The sequence below is a fragment of the Diadema antillarum genome, unplaced genomic scaffold, assembly GCF_040938485.1.
Source record: "Diadema antillarum isolate AM-2024a unplaced genomic scaffold, OU_Dant_1.0 scf00000086, whole genome shotgun sequence".
NCBI lineage: Eukaryota > Metazoa > Echinodermata > Echinoidea > Diadematoida > Diadematidae > Diadema > Diadema antillarum.
The window spans coordinates 2,418,549-2,440,355 of record NW_027270975.1 but is presented as its reverse complement, the minus strand read 5'-3'; the positions used below and the strand labels follow the sequence as shown (position 1 = coordinate 2,440,355).

The 21,807-nt window shown below is 37.1% G+C and overlaps 1 protein-coding gene across 1 annotated transcript in view; it reads right to left on the bottom strand.

Annotated features, from left to right (window-relative positions):
- The window catches only part of LOC139717993 (diacylglycerol kinase zeta-like), a 326,817-nt gene that overhangs the window by 285,909 nt on the left and 19,101 nt on the right, over nucleotides 1-21,807 (bottom strand). The gene's annotated exons all lie outside the window — the stretch shown is intronic.

Here is a 21,807-nt window from a genome sequence, read left to right as displayed (position 1 = left end):
TGTGTCCTCATGATCAAGCAGATTTATGTTCTTAAATACATGTATATGGTCACACATAATCCGAAACTGGTTTCAAGCTGGTAGATGACTGCTGATAACATATGCCTAATGGATGCCTAGTTGTCAGTGGTTGCAAAAGGTTTTGTAAGAGTCAGCACTGTAGTGACTCTAGTGACTGTAGCTGCAGAAGCATTTTGATCAACTTCTATCTCATGAATCAGATTATCAGTAGTCTGGTACCAGTTTTTGCTGATGTAAACCATATATTTAGGGAGGAAATGCAGGTAAATGAGTTACACATATTACATGTTAACTCGAAGTGACAACCACCAAGATCTCAATGCCACTGATCAGATGTGCAATCATATATACATCAGATATAATTGTGCAATTAAATGTAAATGGAATTGTGTGCTTATTACCCGTGATCAAAAAGTTGCATTAATCCTAATATGGCATCTTATAAAATGTGCTAACAAAACATCACTTTGTTTGTAATGTACGACACTATGAGCTACACATATACGCTTCTCCTTTACTATTTTTGTCAGGGAAATACATGCGCATGCACTCTAGATAGACATTGTCAAAAATATCTACATACTGACATAGGATGTATGCTCCTCACTATACATGACTCTATTATCACTTTTTAATGCAATACTGTGATCAATCTTCTTTGACTGATACTTTCTCATTATTCAGCATATTGATTGAGCAACAATTATTTGTGTACCTGTCAGGAACTGTTGCAGAAATGTTGATCCGTGATCTTTTCATGTGGAGAAGCTCTAGGATTTCTTCAACCATATGGTCTGTTGCAGTAGCTGTAATCAGCATCCATGGACACATCAAGATACTGCGCAACCTCTCTACTCTCAGATAGTCTGGTCTGAAGCTTTTTCCCCTTGATTTAGTTAGAATCATAAAAACAAAATATCATGAATTAATTATCTATATATATAAAAGCTTTAAGACCTGTTGTATTACCTGAGTAAATAAATGTACATGTACATACTCTTTAACCAAATCAAGTAGATAGATTGGTAAGCAGGATCATCACCAGCTTTAATCAAGGGGAGTGGGATGGGGAGGGTGTGCGTTTTGACGGTTTGGCGCCACGTTTTTAAAAATGGGGGAGGGGCAGTTCATTTCTGGTTCCACTTCGGGGTTTCACCAGCTAACAAGCAAAAAAAAAAAAGGGGGGGGGGGGGGGGCCTTCAGTGCAACTTCTGCTGCCACTTTAGGGTTTCATCAGCTGACAAGGGGAGGGTCTGGGAGGGGTTGTTTTCCCTTTTCCCTCTTGAGACCATGGAATTTTTTTTTTTTTTTTTGCATGTGAAATATGTTTGCATGTTTGATAAGTATAAACTTTTCAATGGGTCTGAAGGTGTCAATCACTCCTCCCCCCCCCCCCCCAGTGATTCTATGTAATACTAGTAGACTACAAATTAATTTTGAATAATGTAACTAGTGTAATATGAAAGGTATTCCACTCATAGGCATGCTGGGGGGGGGGGTGGGGGTGATTGGCACTCCAAGAATATCTCTTTATTGCCATTGTTTGCCCTGTTTATTGCTCTTGTAATAATGGTTGACAGACACGAGCATCAGTTAGCCAAGGATCATCTACCTGGGTAATGCAGGAAATGGGGAAACAGTTGTTTTGATATGGGGGCATATACATGAACATGAAAGCGTATGTGAACTTGTCTTGCTTTGCTTGCAGTCAGTATCTGATAATTTTATCTGTGAATTTCATATACTCGGTAGGTCTGAAATTAAGAGGACTTTATCTCACCACTTGGAAAGGCAATGTACTTCATCCACTGCCACAAGAGAGATGTTCTGGCGATGTTTCTTGAGCCACTCCCACCATACGCCAGAAGTAATGATCTCCGGTGAAGCAAAAATCAACTGGAAATGTGCCTTGTTCATACCTGATAATATTTTAGACAGAGAAAGTTTAACAGAGAGTTTAACTGAGTGGTCTAAATAGACAGTTTCAATAATCTATCAAAGATTCTTTCTATTTTCATAGCTTTTATTCATACATCAGCATCATTTTGAAATGTGAAACAAAAAGTGTAGAATCGATGTGTTGCAAATAAGTTTATTATGAAGCCATATCTTCTCACTTGAAATTATGTGTATGACTTGTTTGGGAACCATATAGCTTCTTCTTCTGTGCAGCTCTTTTCCTGTAGAAAGCCAATATTGATCTACAAGTCATCTGTGAATTTCAGCTATTTTTTATCATTGTGTATGAAGTCTGGCATGTGATGTTTCACCTCAGGGCCCCTTGTTTCCCATCAAAGTGTGTATTCTGCATGAAAAGTCTATTTCTCATTTATTTATAAAAAGATGAGATTTTATACTGCTTCAGACCATCAAATTTCTATGCAGGATGCTGTTGTTGTTATAAGCAGACTTTTCACCTTCAGTGTCAGCTCCAGTCATCTCCCTTGCAGGCAAAAGAGCTACTGCACACACCCCCTCCTCTCGCCACTTCATGACTTGATTGATGATCAAACTCTTCAGCGGAGTAATAACTATTGTTATGTGGCGCTTTTTGGGATGTATCTATTGAAAAGGACAGAAATGTACATTTGTAGATGTGAATATATAGACAGCTGTATTCTACATATAACTTTGAGCTATACGAAGTTTTCATTCGTACATAAGAAGAATTGTATTTTGCTACAAAGACGATAAAGTCTGAATAAATTATGAGAAGTTACAGTGTGCCTCCTGAAGTGTTTCTGCATTGATAATTTTAAATTCAGTCTTCCATGTCTATTTCTTCATATTATTCATAGTGTATGATCTTGCCTCAATCTGTCATAAAATGTAGTTGATGCATACTCAATTTCTGTATGGGGCCTAACATGACATATCTATTCTGAAAATAAAAACTTAGCTGATTATCATAAATAACAATTTATTGATCAAAATATAGGGCCTACATATCTCACTATCCTACAAATAGAACTAGATTAAAAGGATTAACAGAATTTTGTTGAATAGTTAAACTTGTCAAATTGTTAAACTGTAAGATGATAAATGTCTAATCAGTAGGCCTATTGCTATGAAAGATAAATTGTAGACCCCATTCACACATTTTTATTCTTTTGATGCTGTCTTGCTTGATCCGGCAATGGCTTTTTTAAGCCTTTCTATTCGTGTTCAATCAATAATCATTTTTCCTTATCTCATAACCATGCTTGCTTTAATTGATCGATATTTTAATATTATTATGTCATCAGAACCTGCCTTGCTTGATAAATTATATAAGATTATGATAGTGATATAATGATTATCATTATCATGATTTGAAATATCTAATCATAACTAGTACCCTGTATGGCTTCAGTTTGCTACTTTCACTGTACTTATTGATGCCATTGCATACTCACTTTATCCAAGATTCGGTGATGGAAACCAAAACAAACGCTCTTGCCAAACCCAGTTGGCAATATCATTAAGGTGTCCTTCTGTTTCACTGTGCTTTCCATTATTTCTACCTGCTCCTCTTTAAACTTAATTCCAGCCTCCTCCTCTAATTCCTTGATAGCATCTTTGAACTCCATGATGATGATACTCTACGAATGGTCCGAGAACTACGAGCAACATTGTACATGTACATATATGGCAGATGACGTAACCATGAATATTCATTTGCGCATGCCCAGATCAATTTACTTACGTGATATTTTCAAAATGGCGAGCGGCAGTGTCGATAGTGTCGAGTGGGGTTCCAGCAAAGATGATGGCGATTTCTCTTGTTTTCGGAGGTAATGGTGAGCAATACATAGTCGGCTAAAATATTCAACATTATGGTATTACAACATGTGGCTTTTTGTTGCGAATCCATGTGTCGTTTTGAACGGTGAGTTTGTGACAGAATTGTACGCGTCGCAGTACTTCCTAAAAATCGTATGGGATGCTTCGGGGCGCTGTTACTGTGTTACAGCGCCCCGCGACGGGGTTACTTGCCCCGCAGCCAGGCAGATGTTTGCATAAGAGCTGAGGAGGTGGCCAATAAAACTCCACTAAGGAGAAATTACTGGTTTAACCCACTCCCTCCCTGTGGTTAGTCCACCACCCAACTAGCTACAGTATATCACTACAGATCATCATGTACCAACACTCTCCTGGAATCAGTCCTTGTTTCACTCATTATGGAATGAGTGATGATTCTGTACTTTAAATGCTAACAATGCATGTAATACCAACTAGTGATGTAGACTGCAATCACTTGTACAAGCTACACATTTGTAGCTAAATATATTGTAGATGTGTGGATTTTTATTGACTCTTTCAACCCCCTCTCGGGTTATAGCAGTACAAATGTAAGGCGCAAAAAAAAAAAAAAAAGAAAAGAAAACACAACAAATTTGTGAATAATGTTATCAATTCCCAGTACTTCAATTGGTTTCTGCACTATGATATAACTTTTTTAATATTATATTTTGGGTCCACAATCTAAAAAAAAAAACTACTGAACTATTTCCACGTGAGATCTGATGTGAAGAAGATAGAGCCTTCTCTTCTATTGCGCCACATCTGTGGAATTCTCTACCAGTCCCGCTTCGGAATTGCAACAGCCTCAATTCAATTGTACCTTCATGTCTAAACTGAAGACTTATCTTTTCTAGCAACTCTGTGAATGATGTGTGACACATTGTGGGAGCCAGGCACCTTTCAATGTTTCTACAGATAAATGGTGCTACATACATGCTGTTTCATAATCATCATCATCACCATCACCATTACCATCATCATCATCATCAAGTCATCAATGTGTAGTTATTGCACCACAAGAAAAATTTGATCCGGAGGATACAAGTTTTTAGTTTTGATTTCATGTCAAAAAAGGTGAAAATTGAGGAAAGATTTGTGTGTAGTTTAATGGCAGAAATAAGGGGCCATGACATCACGGCCTTTATCTAATTGGCCTACATGGTTCCTGCCAATAACACTGTTTCTTGAAAACATATGAAACTGACTCAATAATTTGTTTTCCACCTGAGGACAGGTTCTGATGAAACCCTATTCATTCTGCTTGTCTGACTTTACTTCACCTTTGTGGGCTTTGGGTGCTGATTGCCACAGAAAACCACATAGTGCTGAACACACTGTCCAACATTCCTGGCATTGAAAGGGTTAAAGGGATGGTATACTTTTGGTTGAGATGGGGATACAGGTTTTATCATCTTGCAAGGTAATTAGAAACCACTATGAAATATAAAAGAGCATGCATTTCTCAGAGAAATTCAATGTTCATTTGAAATATATCGGTTTTGAAATGGCAAAGATATCCAAAATAAAGTAAAACAAAATGGTCCTAATAAAAGGTGGGACCCATCTTTCATTGAAACATCTGTTTTTGGATATCTCAGCCATGTCACAACAATATCTAATCAAATTAACTGTGAATTTTTCTAAGAATTGTATGCTCTGTAACATTTCATAAAGTGTTTTCTAGCGAGTATCTCACAAAAGGTTAAAATCTGAATCCCCATCTCAACCAGAAGTATGCCATCCTTTAATTTGTGAAGGCTAATTTAGGCATAAAGTGGAATAGCACTTTGAGGAGAAACAAGCTTTGATGGACATAGATGTATGGATAAATAACATTATTATAAAGACAATATTTCTGTTGAAGGTAACAAAATATGTCGAGACACATTCATGTGAGAAGCTGTCAAAAATGTTTTAACTTCCTTTCAAGTCATACAGAACGGTGGCTCCATGACATGTCACGCCTTGGCACTGCATCGACGATGCCTGCACAGCTTGTCTCTGGCTCAGACGTAACCGAGATGTAACACAAGCTCAGCCACCGCATTTTTAAAGCGTATCAAGTCTCGCTGAGTCCGGAAATGACCCAGTAATAGTCTCTCATTCTCAGACGCGGCATTGTAATGTCAAACTAATCCAAGGAGTAACACAGTCAGCCTGATTAGGGTGGAAGTACAAGTCATCAATAAAGATATCTCATGTATATGAGTGTATCATAAAATGTGATAATTTTCTAGTGTCAGTGAAACTACTATGAAAGCAGCAAATTTAGATAATATTCATGCCGTGATAGTATGCCATCACTCATTGCTTCATCTGTCACCAAATTGTGCAGTAAACATTCCGTTAGCCTTGCATCAAGAACTGTGGACTTGAAATCACGGAGCAGTTCTGATGCACATAGTCAACACATCCTTGCACTTTAACCTTTCCAGCAGCAAAGCTACACAGCATGTTAATCCTCCGTAAGATGTGGAAATAGTATAGGAGTGCATAGATTACAGAGGCCTGCTGTGGAATAATGCCTGACACAGCAAGATTAAAACATATAATCATGTTTCTTGCTTTAACACACTCCATACATGGGAGCCCAGCGAGACATGTACAGAGTCTATTGGATTTAGGATCTCCAAAAGGAATGGTTTAACAAACTTTGAGCAAGCTTTGAATGTGCAATTTTATGGGAAAAATGTTTTAGAAAGGGTACAAGAATCACTTTATTTCACACTAATCATGATAAGAACTAAGATATATATAGTATACCCTATGTGAGATTGTTCCTACATCTGCCACAAATGCAAAGGAAAGAAAAATTTATGAGATTTAGCTTGATTTTAGTGCTATGAAATTACAAGAAATAAAAGAATTCAAGTTTTTTTCTATCCATTCAATCCCCCCCCCCAAAAAAAAAAAAAAAATCAATATAAGTATGAGAGATATGAAAACAAAAGATAAAAAACTTGTGATCTTGTGAAAACTTCAAATACTGTGGTGACTAGCAGAGTAATCCTGGATTTTGTGCAGTCCATCATCCAGAATAAGAATAAGCATTTTCTTTTTCTCAAAGATAGAATTCCCTTGGACCAAATTCTCCTGGAACTTTGACAGAGAAAACTTCAAATACTCTGGAAGCTAGAAAAGCAATCCTGGATTTTGTGCCATCCACCATTCAAAGCAAGAAGCAGCACATTCTATCATTTGAAGCTAGAATATCCTTGGATCAAACTATAGCCTGGAGCTTTGACAGGGAAAACTTCAAATACTCTGGTAGCTAGCAAAACAATTCTGGATTTTGTGCAATCCATTATTCACAACAAGAACAAGTATGTTCTTTCAAAGTTAGAATTTCCTTGGATCAAACTATCCTGGAGCCCTGAGAAGGAAAAAATAAATTACTGTGGAAACAAGGGAATCCTGGATTTTGTGCAATCCACCATTCAGAAAAAAATAAGAATATTCTATCAAAGCTAGAATTATCTTGAATCAAATTATCCTGGCTTTGACAAGCAAAACTTCAAATACTCTGGTAGCAAAGCAAACCTAAACATCAAATGACACAAGAGGTATTGGTAGCCTTAGGCTAGCAGACCACTTATAATGCAGTTATCTCATTTCCAGGTTTGACTGACAGCACCAGGCTAAGAAAACATCTAAAGTTATGAAATCAAATTGCAAAAGATTTTTGAAATTAGCCAAGTTTGCATCCCTGAGATCGTAAACAGAAAATTGTGAGGGGCCAAAACACAATACAAAACAAACAAATGAACAAACAATTAATAAACAAACTTAAGATATGACAGCCATCTCAAAGGCACTTAAACAATCAAAGGTAATGATAAGCTTCCACAAGTACAGGAGTATAAAAGATAACACTGGGAGCACATCACAGGAAAGAAACAAAGCACAAGATATGGAACAGTATCATTGTCACAACATTAAAGCACTCTACCACTGTATGGTAAGTGTTCCTGTTGGTTTGTTGCAGGTACAGTAGTTAGTATAATCACTATTGCTCGTGAGTGTCATTACTATCACCACCATGATAGCAAGCACAAGAAGTGGCAAAGGTGGTAGTATACCACAAGGAGCACTAAAAGTGTATGTGGAGTTACTAGTGGCAGATCAAATCAACTCTACCTAATGATGTCGGAGTATCCATAGTATTAAGTCTACAATTGTACATGATGAAATAAAAGTAGTATTCACAGCTGAAGTCTTCAATAGTGATTACAAGAAATAAGTCTCGATTAATCCCTGTGTTTTCTAACATTGCGAGATACAAAGCATTTGAAAGTGCAATCTAAGCAATATACATATGTTTCTTTCAGTTACAAAAACAATCTTTAAAAAAAAAATGGCCACAAAAGCAAGAGTTGAAATTTGAAACACAATAAGGGTTTTCACTGACATTAAAGCATTGAACTACCGGTACCATAATGCTCATTAGACTAATTTCCTTCAAAATAACGCAAGATGCTTTCAAACTGTTTGGCAGAAGCCATTTGTAAGGGAGAATACATCCATTGCATGTATGAATAAATATAAATAAATATGTATATATATATATATTCACATCTATTTCTTGATTTATGAATATGTATTAATATAATATGACAATGAGCAACTAGTATAGGTGGATTCAAAGCATTTAATATGATTTGATTATTATCATTATCAATATTATTCTTATCATATGTTTATATCATACATAACTTTTATCATTTGTGGATGTGAATTTGATGTCCCATGATGGAGGCCACAGCCAAAGAAAAGGAGGCCACAGACCTCATTTTACAACTAGCCAGACTAATTCACAAATCACATGCCCGTAATTGCGACACAGCACCACCTCGAAGAGATTCCAAATCAAATTAACCCTGACATGTCTTCTTCTTCTAGCTCCCTCGCTTGGTGGAGAGATTAAAATTTTACGAGGAGAAAAAAAAAATGCATCTTGTTGCAAACTATCCTGCAACGCGCGACGTTCACTTGACATGCAGACCCTGAATTTCACCATCTGCTAATGCATGCATCTAATCAAAGCACCCATCCAGAAGTAGGAAATTTGATTGATATAACTACTCGGCATCAGCTTCAGAGGAACAATTTCATATCTGGCTCTGATATGACCTTTCCCAAAATCCTTTTGCCAAGCTTACAGCATGATATTTCTCATATGGAAGTATTACAGCTTCAAATTCTTCAACCAAGTAGGGCCTAATCAAAGTACAGACAGTTCAAAAGGTGCTTTACAGATGAAAGAAAAAAGAAAAAAAATGTAGACTTTACAGCCACAGGTGTCAAAGAGAGAGAAAAAAAGAGAAAGTTTGGACTTTTTTAACAGTTGTGCACACAAGCACGACATTAGTATTATTTCTTTCTTTTTTTGCATGCCTACATGAGTATTGCAAACAACGTTTTTAAATTCATCTTGTAGCTTCACAGCAGTTTTAATTGAAAACCTGTTAACAATCTATTTTTCATCTATCATTATGTAATACTTATTTTGATAATAAACTTGTACATTAATCACAGTTTGATCTCTGCAGAGTAGCACGCAATATCTTCAGAATGCTTACATCATGAAATATGAACCCCTTATTTTGACCAATGAATTCAAAGCCGACATGCACTTTGATGTTCATGTTTTTCACATTTATGTTTTATACAAGGGCAGGTAAGTCAGTTGCTATGCTTAATGCACTTATTTAAAATTTGAAAGTAACTATTTTGGGCAAAGTAAACATTCAAGAATAAAATGTTGTATGTATGATGTGACATTTGCGATGCAAAATATCAGCTACATACTTGCACATGGTGAACATTGATTATTACATTGTTGTCTCTTTGATTTAAAAAGAAAATCCTTGCAAAAATACAGTGAGAACAAAATATAAACTGCATTTAGTTACAATCATTCCTTCTCAGATTAAATGTGGCATGTGATGTAGAGTGTAGGGGGTAAATAAAAATTTTATCCCTACACAAAAATATTTACATGCACCTTAACACAATTCTCAGGTTTACTACTAGCATATTCAATCAACAGGTATGGATGCAACATGTACACGATACATTTTCACACAATCATATACACCAACTGTATTGTAAACACAGTGAAAACACTGAAACGGAAGGAATCATGAAGCGGCTGTTTTCAAAATGCAGAAATGAGAAGTCTCCATTACAGAGATTACTTTCCTCTAACATCATATAGGCCCTACACATCAGCTGCAGTGAAAAATACATGCCTGCAAAGATTCCATTTCTATCAGGCCTGATGTTTCCATTCCATCACTGGAGACACCTCTGTATTTTTCTTCAATCAGTGCGAACCAGGAATAGATTGGTAAAAAAAAAAGAAAGGGATATAAAAAAATGCCTGAAAAGACACCTGTAGGTAGCGCACATATGGAAAAGCAACATAGGAAAACCCACAGACGCATGGGCCAAGGGGTGGAGGTTGCCATTTGCACAACCCCTAAGAGTAAACAGAGAAATTTTGTTTGCCAAGAAGGGGAAAAAAATCCTAGTCGGACATGACACAGCCAATAGTTGCTCCCAGCATGTGACAGAAACCTGTTGTCTATCTAGATGATACCTATAATGGTAATGTTCAGTTTTTATGTGAAGGCTCCCACAGCAAAAGCATACATAGTGTGCATCTCTCAAACAAAGACAGCCTAATTGCACATCAAAACTACTGAACTATCGTATTCTTCAAATTATTTGATTTTGGTCCTGATGTAATGGTTACTTATAACTTTCTAATATTTCATCTAACAGCGATCTTGTGACACAATTTCAAATTGAATTGACATTGATATGATGGCAACTAGGTTACGTTCATATAACGTTGTACATCCGCAAACAACGTTATTTGAAAAACAATAATACTGCCAAATTTCTATGAGACACTGTTGCTCAATCCCATGCACTGGATCCAATTGTTACGAAGAGCCTTACAGATTGCTGTGTATTCATACATAACTATCTCTCCAACTACTTTATCAATCTTTCTTTCTTTCTTTTTTTCTCTCTCTATTTATCTATCTATAGTACAGCTATCTATCTGTCTGACTATATACCACATATATATGTATATAAATAATGTAAAATACCTAAACAATGGCTAATAGTAAAACAGCAACACCCCATTACAAGTTAGCTGAAACTTCACTGAAGTGTTAATAGCAAACAGGTATTTTAAGGCCCTAATATACTGCCTCCCCCCCCCCCCCCCCCACCCCCCTCTCTTCATACTTGGGGTCTAGGGCAATTGCCCCCTGGGCATTTACCCAGCACCCTTCCCCTGGCCCTAATCCTAATCCAGAACCTAATCCTAACCTTAAACCAAACTCCTAAACCTAACCCTAACCCTAATCTTTACTCTAACCTTACCACTAATCAGCATTTGGCTGGCGGGGGGGGGGGGGGGGGGGGGATATTGCCCTCTGGGGGTAATTGCCCGGGATACAATATATATATAATATGGAAAGTAACAGAGAGAAATTAATATGATGCCTGGAAAAGGCATACAGCAGACAATGCAGGCAAAAAAGTTTCCCAAAGGGGTTTTTATTTCATTGTTAATGAGTTCAACCAATGTACTTTATATACATATATGTGAATATGAACATAGTTATGTTGTACCCATGTGTTCATTATGTGGATATCTAATTTATACATATCAAATAGGTCATGATAATGTTATAATGGCATCTGGATTGAAGACTAGCTCCACAAAGACAGACACACAGTTGTTTCACTGAGAACCAAAATCAATACACCGACCTCTAAGGTATATCTCAGCGCAGAGCGCCTGGTTATAAACCTTGACCCTGAGGGTTGCAAAGTGTAGAAATAGAGCAAATGGCCCCAAAATCATTCAATATATGACCATTATCAGGTTCGCTGAGCACCTCGTACCTGTTAAAGGTGTGGCACATATAACTTTCTACATTATTGTCATGTGTGTTACTGTTGTTGGGGTTTGGATTTGTCTGCTCTTGTTTCTGGTTTCATGCAGGTAGTAGATCTATCAATACATCATGTCTATTGACACATAATTCATTAAGTCTTCTTACCAAGTATTTACTGGAAATGAATATCTTCATGTTAATTCTAGAAAATGTACATTTTTAGTCAAAATATTCGCAGAAAAAAGGAGCAATACATACACACACATGCATGTGTTATGATCCAGCAACAAGCAAATATGGCTGTACTAATAAGCGCACACACTTCCATGTTTGACGCTACACTGATATCTAATTCTATATGCTTCTCAGCTCCTAATTTTTTCTCAGACTGATGGTGATCAGCTCCTTTAATCCTCTCAGCATCACAAGTACTTCATATCAAAACTAAGTCAGAGTTCTCGTGCGGTGTAGCTGACAATGAAAATAAGTCATGGTAAAGTTGATGCAAATTTTTATGATGATGTACAGCCGTAGTAATGCAAATGTATAATGAATGGCGGTATAGAAATGGTACAGTTATGTAAAATTGGGCCTCATCTTAATCAAGCTCTGCTTAATTATAGTATGCAATGCAATGTCACTATGTTATCGACAATTTGTATATCTTATTTGTACTTTATTTCCATTTTGAACACACTTTGCATCAATTTGTCAGTGAACACAGTTGTACCTGGAGACAAAGCACAAAAATAAACTTAGATATCTAAACCAAATACACCAAATAACTGTTTACCTGGCTAGTCCTGTGTACAGTCTATGAGTATTTCAGAGTCTGTTAGGAACAGGTTAATGTGCTGACATAAATGGAGAGAAATCATGGTGAAATTTTGCAGAGCCTAATAAATTCACTATTATAAAAATGGTTTAAATTTTAGGAGAGTCGAAACCTGCATGCACTTATGGTATTTAATGGATCATAATAAAAAATAATGTGAAAATTGATACCACAGTGATACCAAACCTAGGGTATTCCTTTTTCATCACTGAATAGCATATCATCAGCTGAGAGCCAGAAGGGAAGTATCAGCCAACAATATGCTTTGTAAATCTTGGTGCTATACAATGAGTTAATTTCTCTACAAATGTAACAAAATACGATGGGGGGCAGACATGGCAGCATCATGACCACAGTTTTCAAAAACTACCTAATTTTACATGTATCGTGATATTACCTTTCTGTAGTAGCTTTAAGTATATATTGGATTCAAAGCAATAATCTTTTATGCCTCTGTAACTTTCTGTAGTTATCTACTGTATGTATATTTATTGAACTCCAAACATCATATCATAAGCCTCCTTTATGTCATCTCTCATCAAGCTTTGAGCGCCGTGTTTGCGACAAATACCTTCTACACAATCAGTCTGGAATCCAAAGATGCACAGTAGATGGATGAGAAGGGGATACTAACAAGGGGAAGAAAAGCAATACCTGTACACCGACAAACCACCCCATGTTACTGTGTTGTCATCAGTGTGATTAAAAGGCCTCTGGTCGACGGAAACTGAAATAGCTTCATGTTTATAGACAGCTCTCGTCGGTTTTGATGGCTCGTCCTCTGGTAAATTCTTTCTTGACGTCACCGGACGGCATTCAACATCTGTTCCTATATGAACAAGGTTTTCCAACATGATGTCACACAGCAGTTATTACACACGTGCACCGCGACCTGATGCCGAGCTACACAGTTGGAGGTGTGTTTACTTTGATACTCTTGACGCACTGCGAGCATGATGTACAAAGCTGCATGTTTAATATCGAACTTTCACAATTTCCTCTTCCTTGTTCTCTGAGACAAAAGGAGGACACAATGTTACGTCTCTACATGTATAACATGAATTGCCATTGAAAATTTGAGGGCAAATTTTAATTTTTCAGAGACACTTACTGTATGACAGTACTTCATCATAGAGTTCAAAATTCTGCAGATAAAAGTAGAATTGAGATGAGTCAAAAAAAAAAAATTCCTGCAGAAAACTATGAATATGGGTGTGAGACTACTGGGGGCTCATTATGTTTGGATCAATCCATTACTGGTCTGGTTAGGTGTTTTTAGGACAACACTGCTTTGACTGCATTAAAGGAAAAATCCATCCCGTATTAAAGTTGTATCAAACAACTTCCTCAACTGCATTAAAGGAAAAATCCATCCCGTATTAAAGTTGTATCAAACAACTTCCTTGACTGCATTAAAGGAAAAATCCATCCCCTATTAAAGTTGTATCAAACAGCTTAAGTCAAAGCAAACAAAATAAGAGAAAGTTTCCCTAAAATGACACAGGAAACTATCATAGAATCTTAACAGTATATTCCTGGAACCACTCTGCAATGTATTTGTGCAATTTAGTTGAGGTAAAGGCCTCACAAGTCTCCTACTCGGTTGCATTCTTATCCCACAGGGGAAATCGACCCTGACATTAATAGTTTTGTGTGAATAGAAGCAGAAAGATGAAAGGAACATGAAAGGGAAAGTTTGTGCAAATTCTAATGAAAATTGAGAAGGTTTTGATTTTTTTTTTTCAATTTGTGATCAATCAAACACCAATAAGCAATACTGTGACATCACATGCGAGCTCAACCCCCCCATCCATTTGCTTAATACTTTAAAGTAGGCCCGCATAGAAATCTAAATTATGCATAAACCAGGGTCATATATACCTCATTATAACGAGGAAGTACCATAGATTCCACCTAACCATGTTTCGAATTCACCTAGAAACGCTTACCAATGATAGGCCCTTCTTAATAAAACGAATAACTAGTTTTAATAAAGCCAGAGAACAGCTCGTTTGTACTCTCAGCGGGGAGACGACGTCACCGTGATGAGGCCTCGATCTTACGCGAGAGAGCGAGCGCGAGCTAGCGCTAGCTAGCATATAGCTAGCTGTATACAAAGCCAAGCTAATACGTGTAGGATGCGAAGCCGACTAGACTTTCTTGTAGAAAATGGCAGAAGGTACCTCTGACTTGGATATCGAGGACCTCATTTTGGAATGTGATCCGGATTCGGAGTATTCGTTTGATGATTCGGACTCTTACAATAACGACCATGGGGAGATAGGCGAGTACGACGAAGATGAAAGTGACGTCGAAGGATCATCAGGCAGTGCAGGTGCAGTTGAATGCCAGTCTGTACCGTATCAAAACGAGCCTCTTCCTCGCAATCCCGCCATGGCTGGCCGGGTAGTGGAGCGGGAGAGAGATGGCGACGAAGGCGCGGGTGAAATCGATCTCCGCAGTAGACTTGACCCAGCTAATGTTCAAAATTGGTAAGTTTTAGCACCATTTGTAGCAGATTTCATATCAAATTGAATAATGTGAAATGTGAGTATGTATCAGCCCAGCCACAGGCCATCAACATGAATTTGGGAAAGTATCAGAGTATAGAGACCTTTCAGTTTCAGTTCAATAGAACTAGAACAAGATTCAAGAAGTTCGATTGTGAGATTTTGAGTTTGGAATGAGAGCAAGGGCCTAACTGTTAGTAATTCAATTAGCATGACTTTGTCTGAGCTAGGGCCTAACTTTTTAGACCATGCCAAAATGGGGAAATTAGCAAAGGTAGTTTTGTTGTTGAATCAAGATATCTGGCCTCAAAATGCATTTTTGATTTGGATTTACCAATTAATACCCCTTGATTTTTTAACGTACGCATACAGGCCTTAATTGCATAGCCAAAAGAAATAGTACAGTATTGTAAGAAATTTGCCATAATCGTGATATAGTCCCCACCTTGGTATGAGCAATATTGCATATTGAGGTTTATTTCGTCAGTGAATCAAAAGTATTTTTTAACTTTGACTTCAAGTTTTGTTAGAACAGTTGAAGTTGAAGAGAGTTGCAGGAATTGCTGATAGTTTGATACCGCGAAAAATTGGTCCCTGGTGTCTTAATTGATGAGATTGCCACCTAGTCTAGAATTCTATGGTAAAAACAATGAAGAACCGCCCCCGCCAACCAGGAGTGGACTCTAGTCTCTGTAAATTAGAGATTACACACTTGCTGACCTCCGTTATTTGATTTCTTTTCTTTGGTTTCTTTTTTTCTGGTCATTGAAATCACATCATATCACAAAGTGCTCAACTTTTTTTGCACAAACTAGACAATTCTTGAATATCTTTGAAAGAATCGGGAAGAAGAATTAGGCGAATCGACACTAGAGAATAAAAATCTTACAGATAGTATAGGCCGGTTTCGCCCGTCACCGAGAGTTTTCACTACTCGGCTCATTGCATTGACCAGGTAGATCTACTAGACTCAAACTTACATGTATTCCGCCGGCACTGGCCCTGGGCGCGGGTACGGTCGCGACCGGTCGGGGCGGCGCTGGGGCTGCGCTGCAGATATATCTACACTAAAACTAAAGTATGGGCCATGGCTGTATGGGGAAGGATTTTCGCAACCTTCCAAGAGACCCAAGAGACCCAGAGTTGTATCGACTATTCACGGTCACTCTCCAACAAAATGGCCCAGCTAATAAACATCGTTTACATATTTAAAACGAAGGTTATTATACTTACTATTCAGTAGTAAACAATGCCCAAAGGCAAAGAATTAGATTCCAAGCTTCACTGGCACGAAGAGAAGTAGCCTAACATTCCAACTTGATCATCAGCTCGCCGAATTGCGTCCGAGTTAGAGTGCGTGCAACTTGTAGTAAACAATCGTCGATCGTTCAATGGTTTCGAACTAAAAAATAATGACTTACTGATATCAAAAAGCTTGAATTTCCACGGAAATGTTATATTACTTTGATAATCCCGTAGTTTTAAATCAGAACTTTACAGTGACAGATTTGATTTTACTAAACTTCCGAGTTTCCTGACGATGAGGCGATCGCGAGCAGAAAAACATAGATCTACAGTCTAGCACTGCATATCACATGCATGCAGCTAGCTAGCTAGCTCGATACGGTGACGTCACATTCACAGCTTTTTCCAGATCGACTCGCTACGTGTCTGGTGCCTGCCCCGAGTTGTCCGAGAGAGGGCGATTCTTTATGCGGGCCTACTTTAAGATATGAAATTGTCATTTTTCCATGTAAAAGTTCCAATCATAGTATGCATCCTTCCTACAATAATACTCTATTTAATAACTGCAAGTAAATATATATATATATATTATAAGTATTTTCTGTCATCAACGATGAAAAGAAGTGAGATTTCATGTGATTTCATGTAAAGGACATGATGGAAGGTAAGATCCCATGCTACATCATGGAGCTGCCAATCTGTGTTTGATTGATGATAACTTTCACACAAGAAATCATAACTTTATTAGTTTTGATCAGATTTTGCTCAAACTTTCACTGTCCTGTTCCAATCATTTTCTGCTTTAATTCACACAAAAACAATTTTCAGTATGGACCTCCCCTAAGTACAGTTGAACCTCTCTTATCCGTCCTTCCTTTATCCGGATCTCTCTATTATACGGATGCAACATCGCTGTGATTTCTTTTTTTTTAATAATTATGGGAGGAAAGGGGGATTCCCAACTCAATCTAACAATGGCAACCTACAGTCGACTTTGCCGAGCCGTGATGATCGAATTTTGAAGCGTAGTTTCGTCGACTCATACTGTTTATTTTCAAGATCTACTTGATCCATTTCTTAATAATTATTTAGGTAAATCATCCCAGGAATTTATAAAAGTAAATGATTTCATTCTTGCAAACACAAACCTCTATTTTGTAGTCTGTTACTGAGTGTAACAATGAAAAGGTTGCAGTATACACATTACTACATGTGGTACTACAATGGGCTACATCAGTACATGTGTATGTATATGTACATGTATAAAGCATTGAGTTTCCCGTATCCGGCCAAATCCCTTATCCGGATGAGCCCCAGTCCCGACTTGTCCGGATACAAGAGGTTCAACTGTACAGAAAACTATATTTCCCCTTTTATTTTCCGCATGAATCCACGAAAGAAAAAAAAAATCATACAAATTCTATCAACACTGGCCTTGACTCATAAAAATTTTAATAGCACTGATGACTTTGCACATGCAAGGGTGTTTATTAGCTGAATTACTGACAGAAAAAAAAAACCCTGAGTTTTTTATATATGTTTATGCATATAAACTAATGGGCAAATTGTATTAAGGCAATGACATCACCAACAATTTGCATATATGCATACGTGTTGTGTGTGTGTGTGTGTGTGTGTGATTTGTGGTAAATCAATCTTTTATTATACACGTTAAACTTCAAAATTCCAATGACTCCGCCAGTTTTGTCAGATTTCGAGGAATTTTTTATTCATTCTTCTGTTTGTTTGACTGTAGCCTTTTGAATAAAATCCACTTGAGTGTTAAGTAGATTTTCCTTTTCAGTTTGCATGGTTCTGCTTTCTTAGTCAAGCATTTTTTTTCCCATTTTGTTTTCTTTTATGCCTCTCAGAGCATAACATAATCATTGTTATATGAGATGTCATTAGTTTAACATTCTACCCTTACTGCACAATCTATAGCATTACTATTATTACAGTCATTGTTAACTCTCCATGGCCTAGTTGCATATAAATATATGAATTCCAGAAATTGCATGCAGTCTTTTCTAGAATAGGATATGACATCATTTTGACTTTCCTGGAACACATATTGTTTGTTTAAACCACTTTGAGAAATCATTGATATTAACCTTAAAGGGACTGTACAGTACTGGTTGAGGTGAGGATTCAGCTTGTAGTTTTTTGCGAGATATTTAGAAACCACTCTATGAAATGTTAAAGGGCATACAATTCTAAGGGGAACCAAAAGTTTATTTGATGAAAATCGGTTTTGAAATGACTGAATTAGGTATCAAAAAACAAGGTTAAACAAAGAGATCCTAATAAAAGTCGTGGCATGTCAATTTTATTAGGTTCGCTTTTTTGGATATCTAAGCCATTTCAAGCCAAATTTTCATCAAATAAATGTTGATTCCTTCTTGAAATTACATTCTCTTTCATATTTCATAATGAGAGGTTTCTCATTGTCTCACCAAAAAAAGGTTATAAACCTCATGTCAGGTCTCAACCAAAACTGCATGATCCCTTTAAATGGCATACATACACTACATACATCCCTAATTCTGACCTTTGAACTTCAAACTGAATAATGAGCTGCCCAATGACATGTATTGTTTAGTCAGGGCCATTTCCTACCTCATACAAAAATTCAGGATCAATGTGAACAAACAGTCACAACAACCACAAACAAAGCTCATTTCCTACCATAAATCATGCATCAATGAAAGAGAAGGACTTGGCAAATATACAAACATGCCTAACATTTCATGGCCATTCACAACAGAGAGGTGATACAAAATGGGGTCTGCTCAATGTTTACTGCGCTTGGCAAAAAATAGGGAAAAAAAAGACACATGGATGTGATATAGGCCTAAACACTACATCATGTTTTTGGTTTGGGTTTTTTTTTTTTCTCGATGGCAGATATTAAAGACATTAGAATATCCTGAAATTTACCATTCTACTTGTCTTTTTGCTATATATAGCATATTCTTCCATAAGTCATATTGATGACAATAACCCTTATTGAGGAGATGAGGTATAAATAAATCTGTTTCAAATCATTCCAAATTGTTCTTCAGCTAAAATATGGCATAACAACGTCACGCTAATATGATAAGAGAGTAGCTGTGAAAGCTGCTAAAATTCTGAAAGTTCTTATAATGAACCTAGTTGTTTTTTTCCCACACTCCAACCATGACTGCCTAAATACACAGCAATGCCATCATAAGGAGGTGAAATGCATGGACTATGCCCGAAGTCAATGCCCTCTGGGCTCTTCTAAGTGACAGTCTGCCATACACATCAGGGTGACTAGTGCAGTAACTATGCTCTTTTGACCCTCCTATACATCAACTTGGGATAAGACTTTTACATTCCAGACACGATTCCATAACAAATGAATGATCCATGTGTTACTAGTTATTCTTCTTGCTGTCAGTTCGTCTTGTCATCAATTGGTATCGCACAAACATTTTGTCCTTACTTCTTCCAATTGATGGGTTATGTTTTGACGTACTTGAACAAGGAGGGTACATATTTCCATTTGAAGTGCCTCTATTCTTTTGCTCTCTATCAACACAACCTTCATTATCACATCCATGGCCAGCGGAACCGTGGGGGACGTGGGGGCTCGGACCCCCACACTTTTTGTGCACCATACACAGGAATACATAAGGTGACATCACTTTGGGCCCCCACACTTTTTTTTTTAACCCGGAAGTACGTAAGTGGCACTAAATATTTGAACTGAAGATTTTTTTTTTTTTTTTTTGCTTGTCAGCTGAAGAAACCGGAAATGGAAGGGGAGAGATGAGCTGAGGACCCTTTTTTTTTTTTTTTGTTTTGCTTGTTAGCTCATGACACCCGGAAGTGGGCCCCCACACTTTTGAAAACACTCCGCCGGCCCTGACATTTACTATAGACAATTAAACTAAATAACTTCATCCCCACTAGTTTCAAAGTCATGATACTGATCAAGCATAAAAATCATTTGTTTATCATTATCAGTATTAAAGTGAGAATTATCATAATGTTGCTACAAAACCAGAAGAGAAAGTGCTAAGAGGCATCTTTATAAACCTGGTTACATATTTTGACCAGGTATTTCATAGCACCTCTTGCACTCTTTCTGGAAAATAATCTCAAAATGGCAACATATTCGCATAATAGAAACAAGTTGCCTCACAAATTGACAACACTGGCATTTACATTACCACACACACACACACACACACACACACACAAAATAATAGTTGTTTTGGGGTGTTTTTTTTTTTGCACATTCAAGTTTTTGGTTAAAGTAGGGAACTATACGTCAGTGAAAAAACGGAATTGAAAAACCCTCCTCACAAGAGAAATATCTAACTCTGCAGTCTTATTGTTTGTTGTTGTTGTTGTTTGTCAGTGTAAATGCTCATTTCCAAGCTTGCAGCTTACAAGTTTGGTCACATGACATCAGCCCTCAGCATGTTGAAGCTATGTAACTACCTGACTAACTACCCTCAAAGACAGCAGCAAGTTTATGCACATTATTTACCAAAACCCTAATATTCCAGTTTTTCTTACGCATATTCTCCACGTGCATTTTCTGCTAAAGCACCAAAAAGTTTTTCTGATTTTTTTCCGGCAGTATGAATAGTACACAGATAAAGCCTGGTCTTACCCAGTATAGTATTTACAATGTAAATGCACATTGCCTTGTGTTGACACCCATTTGCATGATCTGGCACTATACTTTTGGCATATTTCATACGAAGTACAGACTGCAAGATACTATTATCCTTCCTTGTCAGTAATCCCTCACTCTCAGGGCTAATAAATCCATTAGTGCCCTTCTGCTCAATAAGAAGAAAATAATAATAATCATAAAATGATATTGTCACAGCCCCTATTTGTAATGAGTTTGGTTAATTTCAGGATAAATCTTTAAACCAGTTCTCCATTATTGTTGTTTTTTTCCTTCTTCAAACCTCCGAGGATCATTGTCTATGTTCCATACTTCTGTTTATTTGATTACCTTTTTGACATGCTATTATAGTTTTGTTTCCTGTTGTGCCATGTCATCAAGTCAATTTTTTTCTGCAAATAGTCATATTGCTGACCCAGTCTTGTCTCGTGTTAATTAGTTTGCTTGCTGTTGTTTTGTGTGTAACTGTTTGTCCGTCAGTCTCTTGGTGGGTTCTCAAACCTTCTGTGCTGCCTAGTTGCTGTTTTTCATCAATCTTTGCACCAAACCTTTTTACCTATTAAAAGAGGGGCCCACATTCTACAAGCTCTGTCTTTTTAGTGGGTACCTCCCATTTTTTTTTCACACAATTGCATATTGAAAATAATTTCACTTCCATTACTTTACCAACCATTGCAATGTATCCTTACTGTAAGTTTTTGATTGTTGCTTTTTTTTGTGTATAAATTTACACGCATCATTTTTGTCACTGAAGAAAGTGAGATTTATGTTTATATATTATTTCACTGTGAAAAAAACCCCAACAAAATGAATTTGAACTAA